We start from the raw sequence: 9616 nt of genomic DNA on the forward strand, positions 1-9616 counted from the left end.
TTCAGAACTGCTGCTGTAGAGGCGAGCGTGTGCATGACACTCGAACGAGACAGGCAGTCATAAGTGGCTGCTTTGAAGTCTATGATGAACCCGCGATTAGCCGTGATTCACTGACAAGAGAAAGGAAAGCGAGGAGGAAAATAGGGACAGAGCTCCGAGGAGACGGAGAGCAAACATAAACAAATGGAGAATTTTAAAATGACATCTGTGAATATTATTAGAACATTAATCTGCACAGGTGACACACATGCTTAAACCATCTCCTTCTACAGGAAAAAGACAGGAGAGGACGGGAAAGGAAAGGAAAGGAAAGGAAAGGAAAGGAAAGGAAAGGAAAGGAAAGGAAAGGAAAGGAAAGGAAAGGAAAGGAAAGGAAAGGAAAGGAAAGGAAAGGAAAGGAAAGGAAAGAGGAAAGGAAAGGAAAGGAAAGGAAAGGAAAGGAAAGGAAAGGAAGGAAAGGAAAGGAAAGGAAAGGAAAGGAAAGGAAAGGAAAGGAAAGGAAAGGAAAATAAAGGATTAATAGAAAGAAGGAAAAAAATCTGGAGAAATAAGGATGAGGAGACGTAACAAGAACAGTCAAGTAGAAGGAAGCAAAGTTTAAGTGGAGAGAGTCAGGAAAGACAAAAAAGGGAGAGGAGAGAGAGAACAGTGGAAATTAAATGAAAGAAGAGAAGAAAATGAAAGAAAAGAAAACAGGGAAGAACGAAAGAGAGATTCTGAGAAGGACAAGAGCAAATAATAGAGTGGAGAGAAAGAGAAGAGGCGCTAAAGTACTCTTTTAATTCCAATTTATGGAGCTATAAAAAGGACCATTTCCTAAAAAATCTATACAGGAAAGTCTAAGCCAAATCATTTAATCACTTTCTCTGCTCTAATTGCAGCCATATGCAATTTTAAAGGCTATTCTACCTTCAAATGGTTCCCCTGAGGAACAAGGGGTTAATTGCTGCAGCTGGTGATGTAACTCTTCAGCGCTAAGGAGGTGAGGTTTCTGTCTCCGTCGATGGCGGCCTCCCTCCCCCCTGGGAACAGCTGTCTAATACAGTGCTAAGGAGACAGACTATGACTTATTTATTTCAGCTTTAGTACGAGACGGGGCCACGACAGTCGATCGGAGCCATTGGGTGAGAAAAGGGGTGAGACGAAGCGGGAGGGATGAGCTGAAGCTCCAGATCTGAGTTCAGCTCCTAAAGCGACGATGAGTTTAAAGACCAAGAACTACTGCGTCAAAGCACTTTGTCCTGGTTGGTTGCAACCATCAGACATCATATCCTCAGACAGTAAAAAAATAGCTTAACCTGCGTAAAAATGCGTCTGGGATTTGATCCAGTGGTGTTAGTTTGGCCGGACGGACCCAAACAGGTGGGAGAGGGGGGAGGAAGTGGGGGGGAGTTTGGACAAGGTCAGCGAAAGTCACACAGGAGACAAGACAAAAGCATGTGAAGGTAGAGGGGGTCCTGAACGCCGAGGCCTCAAACGGAGACAAACGGAGACAGATGAAGCAGACGGAGCAGGAAGGAGCCGGAAGCACGACGTCAGCGAGACGAGACCGAGCTTAGAACTGGACTCAGCTGTGAGGGGCACCTGTTCACGGCGGGACCCCCTCCTCCCGCCAGCCTTAATCAAATTTACCACAGAGACAGACTGGGAGGACGCCCCCCTCTAACAAGAAACCCACTGTGTGTTACATCCAAATAATCCCCACTCTCAGCGCGCGCCGCGTCCAAAGGTGTCCCACCTCCAACTACACGCCCGCACCAGGCTGCACCCACGGTGAACTGGCCACACTGGTTACAGTCACACCCAAACTGGGATCACATTTACACCAACAGACTTCTTCTCGTCGCCTGTTTTTCATTCATCAATTAAAGATGGAATTCAAATTAGTGGGATAAAACACAGGGAATGAAATTGAGCTCCATTTTCTCTTTCCTCATCCTCTTTTTCTACAGAACGTATCAACAATAAATTAATTAAACAATAAAAAAATCATTAGAAGTATGTTTCTGTAAACACACTTGAATTTGTGGTCTCCTCAGCCTCTCTGTGTGTCGTTCAGTCTGTTGCTCGCTCTCCTCCCACTCGCTCTCATACGAGAGAGAGGTGTCAGTTCCAGTGAAACAACTTAATTCTGATGTCAATGAATTAATTAGATGTGTTAATGAGCTAGCGACAGCTAACCCAAATTAAATTAATACCGTAATGTTCTCAGACAGCGAGAATTAGCTCCCATTTCAGTAAACGCTTTCTGGAGTGTACACAGACGCCAAGGATAGACGCACACACACACACACACACACACACACACACACACACACACACACACACACACACACACGCACGCAGCTCAAACAACATCCATCCCCTCGAGCAGATCACCATCCAGATGTAATTAACTGGCTAATTACAGGAGCTCCTCGTCTCCCTCCCTTCGCTGGAGTCTCTTCTCTGTCAGATCCCACTGTCTGTCGGCTTCTCTCCATCCACTTCCTCGTGCTTTGTAATCGCACCTTTCAGAGACGCGTCTGCGTTTCTGCCTCCTGCTCACGTCACATCTGACGTCGCTCCGTCACCTGCACGGAGCAGAGGGAAGCGCTCGTCCTGTCATCGCACTTAAAGTCTCATTACACACAACAGGCCCAACTTAAAGGCTGTTTATTCTGCCATTAGCTCTAACAGTGGCTCCTCCACAGATGCCACGCTCCAGCAGTCGCGCTGATGGGAGGTGCTGCCACCAGACTGCTGATATGATGTCACAGGCACAAAATGGCTGCTGTCGCTGCATGGCCGCTCGAGGTCAGGGAGGAAAATGGTGCCACACGTCTGTCCTGGTTATTATTTCATATCTATATTATAGATATACCTGAGTCCGCTGTGCTTTTATACGCTGAACTCTGGCGTTAACGGCTGTATAATTGAGCAGAGGCCTCACTCGGTGTGATGCACACTGGCTGCAGGTCAGGAGCGCTCACTCACCTGTGCCGACCTTTAACCCCAGCATCATGGTGGGAGTGTGACTACATGACACAGAACGCTGGGCCGCTCCCGTCACTCAGGAGAATGATTGCATCTTGCGTTAACGTCAGAACATGCGCAAGGTCGCGCGCCTCGTGTTTAAGAGGAAGCTGTAAAGGAAAGTCATGTACAAGTTAAATAGTGATGATAACACAGCAGCGGTATGTTCTGCCGTGTAACTGGGATGCTGCTGGTGGATCTACTCAGTTACCAGTCATCTCACCTGGTTACACTGTGAGAAACACACAAATGAGCAGGTTATAATCCACCGGAGGCCTCATGACGGTGTGTGTGTGTGTGTGTGTGTGTGTGTGTGTGTGTGTGTGTGTGTGTGTGTGTGTGTGTGTGTGTGTGTGTGTGTGTGTGTGTGTGTGTGTGTGTCTTAGCATGGGCACTTTCCTGGGGTGAGACTCTGCGGGGAGCGAGCTCCTCTCACAAACACCATCTGTCAACAACAGGCTCACCTGCTAGCAAACATTTAGCTCAGGAACCATCTCGGCTGCTCTGCTACACACACACACACACACACACACTACACAATTCATCAATGTCAAAGCATAAGATAATGTAATTTCCCACTTAGGCATCTTGACAATCTCACCTACTTCGCAGCATCGCCGCTCTCAGGTGGACGTGTGTTTACATGCGCATGTGTTTGTGTGTTTTAAAGACGGGCCGATGAAAACACACTAAGAGGATAAAAAAGCACCAGCCAGAAAATCTGACACCTCGTCTGAGAATGAAAATTGTTGGCGATATGCAGAGTGGGGAGCGACGGCGGCAGAGGGAGATGAAGACACGAGAGGGAGGACTATTACCTGAGGTGTCTGACTAAATTAACTTCTCATCATCACTAATTAGCCCCTTGTTCCTCCGTTCCCTCCAGGTGAGTGCTACCTATATTACTGTGTTTGGATCAGTGTAATGTGTGTGAATAGGTGTGTGTCACCTGGGAACAGCCTTAACATTTGCATTCATTCTCTGTCCTTTTGTGTGAGTAAAAACTGTCTTACTGTGATTCATTCGTTTCACAGCTCAGAGTCCCATTATATCATTGCAAAAAAGCAGGATGAGCCAAATTCTACACCTCTAATCAGCTTGTACTCATGTTTCATTTAATTAAAACCAGCTTCACTGTGAATAATGAAGTTAGATGATTGATGTCACTGGTGACAAAACGAGCTGAACGTGAACGACGAAGGAACGAGGACTGAAAAAGTCCAAACAAAGCTGAATGGAGCGGGTCATTGGCCACAGACACAGTCACAACAAGCGAGTGTGTCCTGATCAGCTTCCACTGTGCAAATGTCTGAGCAGGAACATCCACTGGAGAGTCAGAACTCGAAGAAGACACACATTAAGCCGTGTCAGAGCACGTTAACAGGAAATTACAAATACTTCACACTTATATTGTTTAAGTTGTGATGGTGGAAGGAAAACGAGGCCCACGATTTTTTAGGATCCATCCTCTGGGGACAATGAATGACAAATTGTTATATTTGTTGTGATACAAAATAGTTTCAGGTTTAGTTAAATCTGTAAACCAGTGATGTCTAAAGTAAATATCTACAAAATGCAAAGTGTCTGCCGTGTCCATTATCCAAGTCTTTACAGGAAATCCCTGAGCTGTAAAGTCATCCAGCTCAAAACCTCTAATTAGCCTGATTCACCCAAAGAGGTTTAACGTAAGTATTCTCACACTAGCATCGGTGCATTCGCGCATGGCCACAAAAGACATATTCATGCTGTAGAGTCCCGCTTTCTCACCAACACACGGCGACTGTGGCGTAATCAGATTATTCAAATGGGTGTTAATTAAAGCCATTTCTTCAGTAGTGGCATTATTCGCCCGGATGAAAGCGAGTCATCTCTGAAGATTCCTCTGACGTGGACAGAAAAAGAGCAGCTCTGTTCTTTTCCCTTTGTTACGTTTTTATTTGCGCCCATTTCCTTTTGTCTTCCCTCGCTGTTCTTGTGCTGAGACATAATTTGCGGAGGAACAAAGGCGGCGGATGAATAACCTGTTATAATACATATTCATGGCGTTTGAGAAGCAGTTGACTTGATCCACTTGTTTGAGACACAACAAAGGTGGCTCCGCTGCTCTGTGATCCTCGCTGCTCCCAATCCTTCGCTCCTTCAACGCGTCTGTTGCCGGTTCCGTCCTCCTTAATTATCTTTTGAAATCCCCCCTCTGTTTAAACCTTTGTCCCGTTCCCGTGAGGACCCACAAACAGACAGCAGCGCAGCTTTGAGGGGAAATAAACTGTGGAGGTTAATCTTCCTGCCGCTCGCACACAAGCAGCGTGTCTATTACTTTGTACTAATATTGTGAGTTCACGAGCGCCGCGTTTTCGCCGTAACATGCCAACAATGTTAACACGGTACATTTAACACAGCGCTGCCTCCTGTGCGTGTAAACACGATCCTGTGATTAGCGGAGCAAACACTGGCTGCTGCATTAACCATGCAGCGCAAAATAAAACACTGGTGATGCTCTCATTGCTCGAACAATTGTGATTACAATAACATTGTGTGGTAATCCTTCTAAACGGGAGCCAGGAACTAAATCGGTTTGATGACGGCGCCGCTCGCTCGCTTGTTTCCACCGGTTTGTTTGGTAATCCTCATTAACAAAACACTAATCCCCCGTCCTCTGCGCTGCCGTGTTTTGTGCCTCCCCCCCGTTTTACCGTAAACTTAACAAACTTGTGGCCCTTTAAATCAGTAGAGACTCCAATCAATGCAGTAGAATCACCACAAAGTTTGCTCAGCTGTTAACAACAGACTCACAAACCGCTCCTGCTCAATTTTAAATTACGGCTCTACTGCTTCTGAAATTGATTTGTGACGAGCAAAGGCCTGAAGAAGGTCTGAGGTTGTCATGTGACCCTCAGCACGTAACTACAAACAAAGTGTTTCCAGTGGTGACGTTGGACCGTGTTCTAAGACGTCCTTTGCTCGCACTGTGATTTTAAACACGAGATGATTCCTGGATGTGTCAAACTCTGTTCTGTGACTCCCAAGAGAAGCAGATTGAGGTGTTTCTGCACGTTTCGACTCCTCCACATTCAGTCACTGGCTCTCACTTTGTTTAGTTGGGCTATTTTAGCGCTACGTCGCTCTCATTAGAGATGAATTACACAAAAAAACACAGTTTCTGAATTCAGTTCTCCATCACTTCATATTTCACTTGACAGATTTCTGCATTTCAGTTTTTAACATATTGTTAACATAACATTAACATTACTCAGCTTCTCTTATCTTCAGACCAACCAACATAATCATCTACGAAGCACATTTTCAGGCACAACCTGCCTCTGACCCACCTCCAGCTGGAGGTTCATCACCCACAATCCCTTGCTTTTCTAATTATTCTGATAACAGAGAGTCCGGGAGCTGTGATTCGCCAGCCTCCTTCAATTAGTGTTGTGTTAATTAAAGAGCATCATCAGGTTCTCGTTAGTAATTAAACACCCGAGTGTGATTACTTAACTCAGCAGGACTTGTGACAAATCATCTGCCCCCTGATCCCTCAGATGACTGTGTGTGTGTGTGTGTGTGTGTGTGTGTCTCTGCATTTGTAAATTTGCGATGCTAAGGCGCTAGCAAAGGGAACAGATTCTCCTGCTCGCGCTGCATATCAATGCTGCAATGAACGCTGCATATGCAAAGCTGCGAGGACGTGTGTGTGCGTGTTTGCGTGTCCGATTAAAAGGGGATTTTTGTTCGCTCGCTGATGAGGTGTCTGAAGGAAGTTAATTGCCTATCAAGAGAGCAAGCCTGTGTGTGTGTGTGTGTGTGTGTGTGTGTGTGTGTGTGTGTGTGTGTGTGTGTGTGTGTGTGTGTGTGTGTGTGTGTGTGTGTGTGTGTGTGTGCTTGTCTGTGTCATTTTGGGAGCTAATTGCCTATCAGAAGACCTCAAGGTCTTACACTTGAATCAGGTCAGTGATGAACACACAGAAACCTAAAAGTATTCTGTTCTTTACTCAAGTAAACTAAACGAATGTTATTACTGATCTTTGCACATGCAACTGTTTCTTATTTTATTTAGCATTTTCAATAAATTTACCTCATAACGTCACAATGCAGGTTGAAGACTTTACAGGACACTGATGGTTGGCAGCTCCAGCAGAACCGGGATCAGAGCGACCATCTGCCTGGACCCGTTTTCTTTGATCACACTTTGTACGGTTGAATCCACATTGTAGAGCTGAAAATGAGACCCAACGCTTTGCTCCCAGCACTGCGGGTCGTTATGGGTAGATATGGTGAAAACAATAACTAGCTAAAACGCTGGTGAAAAGGGAATCGGGTTGATCTCATTAGGAAAGTTTCCCTGACAGTTCAAACCTCTAACACAAAACAAAACAGAAATACGATGAAAAAGAGCGAAACCTACAGTCCAGCTGAAAATGATCATCTGAAACTCATTTATCTCATTTCACACAACTCTGTTTTTAACCTTGCAGTGTAAAGTACAAAGAGATAATTGTGTGATTTATTCAAACAAACTGAACTAAAACCAATTGAATGCATAGTGATAATCCAGATGTTATTTTATAGAAGACCGCCTGTAGTGAAGACTTTTGCTGGCTGAGGCGCGTGTGTGTGTATTTGTGTGTATTCCCGGCACATATTTTACCTCTAGGGGAGCGAGATGCTAATTAAGATGAATCCACCTCCGGCGCCTGCTGGCCCCGCCCCTCTCTGACATTCATCAGTGTTATGCAAATGTGCGTGTGCAAAAAAGTGACATCTCTGGCCACACAGATTACAGCTCCCACCTCCCGTCTGACTCATCGTAATATATAGCACCTAATAAGTCTGAACACATGCACGCAGGGAAAAAATCAATATCCATGATTTAATAATGCAGTGTCCTGATCCAGCTGGTTTCGCAGGCCGTATTCCTGGCCACGAGAGCATCGCCGCGACACCAGGCACCGGCTCTAGCACCGGCTCTAGCAGCGTGCTAATTGAATGCATGCGCAGCGCATGTGTGTGAGAGCACTCAGAAACGCAGGCCGGCCCCATTTCTGGGACCATGGAGTAGGATTTAATCAACGAGCAAAAGCGCACACGTTCACACTCACCTCAGCAGGTGAGCGGAGCTGAGTTGACACTTTGTCAGCACAGTGTAATTTGACATAATGAATGCAAGCATCGTTACTGCTGTTAATTGGCCAGACTAATTATACTCGGAGGACGTCATTAGAGAGAAGCTGCCGCTCCAAGCGGGCGCGTGTTCCTGTGTGATCGTACGTGAGCGTGCGCGTGTGTGCGGCTGTGTGTGTGTGTGTGTGTGTGTGTGTGTGTGTGTTGGGGGGGGGGGTGGAGGCCGGAGGTGGGTCGAGCTCGGGGATGGGTGAAGGGGAGGTGCAGGTGCAGGTGGTCAGGACGGAGGAGCAGGTGGAGACGAGGGGGGGTGAGGTGAGCTGGAGCCACAGAGAGACGTTTGAGGCCTGAGATGAGGATGAGGTGAGATGTCAAAGCGGTCGACACCCTCGAAAGTTTCTTCCCACAAAGTTAAAAGCATTTATGGGGTTTGTGAAAGAGCACAGCGTCCTGTGAAGAAGAGCTTTGATCCTGGACTCCTTCACGTTGGACAGTGAGCTGCTGCCTTTTTAATGTGGTGCAGCCTCTCAGCATCAAACAAAGCAGCTCCTGAATGCTCATCATCTACACAACCCATCGATGAATGACACAAGAATCAACAGCAGGCGCCCGGTGAGTGTGCGGCGCAGCATCACCGGAGTATTTACTCTTATTTATCGGCTATTACAGTCGAGCAATTCCAGCTAATTCTGAGAAACAATATCGGTCTGCGGACGGGGGTGTGGGGGGGGGGCTGTGACGGGCACGGCGTGCAATTTCCTAATTCTGATCTGGCAAGACGATCCGTCCTTATCAGCGTCTGATTCCCACACTGGGGGGAAGTAGACAGAGGAGCTGCAGGCCATCACACACACACACACACACACACACACACACACACACACAGAAGACACAAGCATGAAATTACATAAAGGGAAGGAATACAGATAGAAAGACTGTTCTCTCACTAGCCTCTCAAACAGGCCTATCAAACGACCACAGACCCAGATAACAAGATAAGGCCTAATCAATCAATCCCTGCACGCGGAAAGAGATTGCACTAAGTGGCTCATGAGTCCTGCTGTAAATTAAATCTGCACACTCCTTCAAGTAAGACCGAATGGAGGGAGTGAGAGATGGAGAGAAGACGGGGGAGAGAGAGAGGGGGATAATAGGGGGTAATTTCATCAGTATGGTCCATGATGAAGCTTTTACACGGTGGTTTGAGAGGCCAAACTAAAAGGCTGGAGGTTTGGTGATATTGAATATGAGTGGTGTGTCCTGATTAGATTTGTAAGAGGATAGTCAGGAATTAGATTAGAGTCTAATGTGAATGTGAGAGGGTGTCAGATCGTAGGAGTTGGCTGTGTGTGCGTCTTGACATTTTCTTCGCCAACAGACAAGACGAGCACGCGGTGATTCACTGAAATTCAGCCGCTGCACATCCTCCAGGCTGCAGAAACACAAACCACCCGAACGGGCCTCTAAATAAAGGGACGGGAGC

This window comes from Betta splendens, chromosome 1 (assembly GCF_900634795.4).
Source record: "Betta splendens chromosome 1, fBetSpl5.4, whole genome shotgun sequence".
Lineage (NCBI taxonomy): Eukaryota > Metazoa > Chordata > Actinopteri > Anabantiformes > Osphronemidae > Betta > Betta splendens.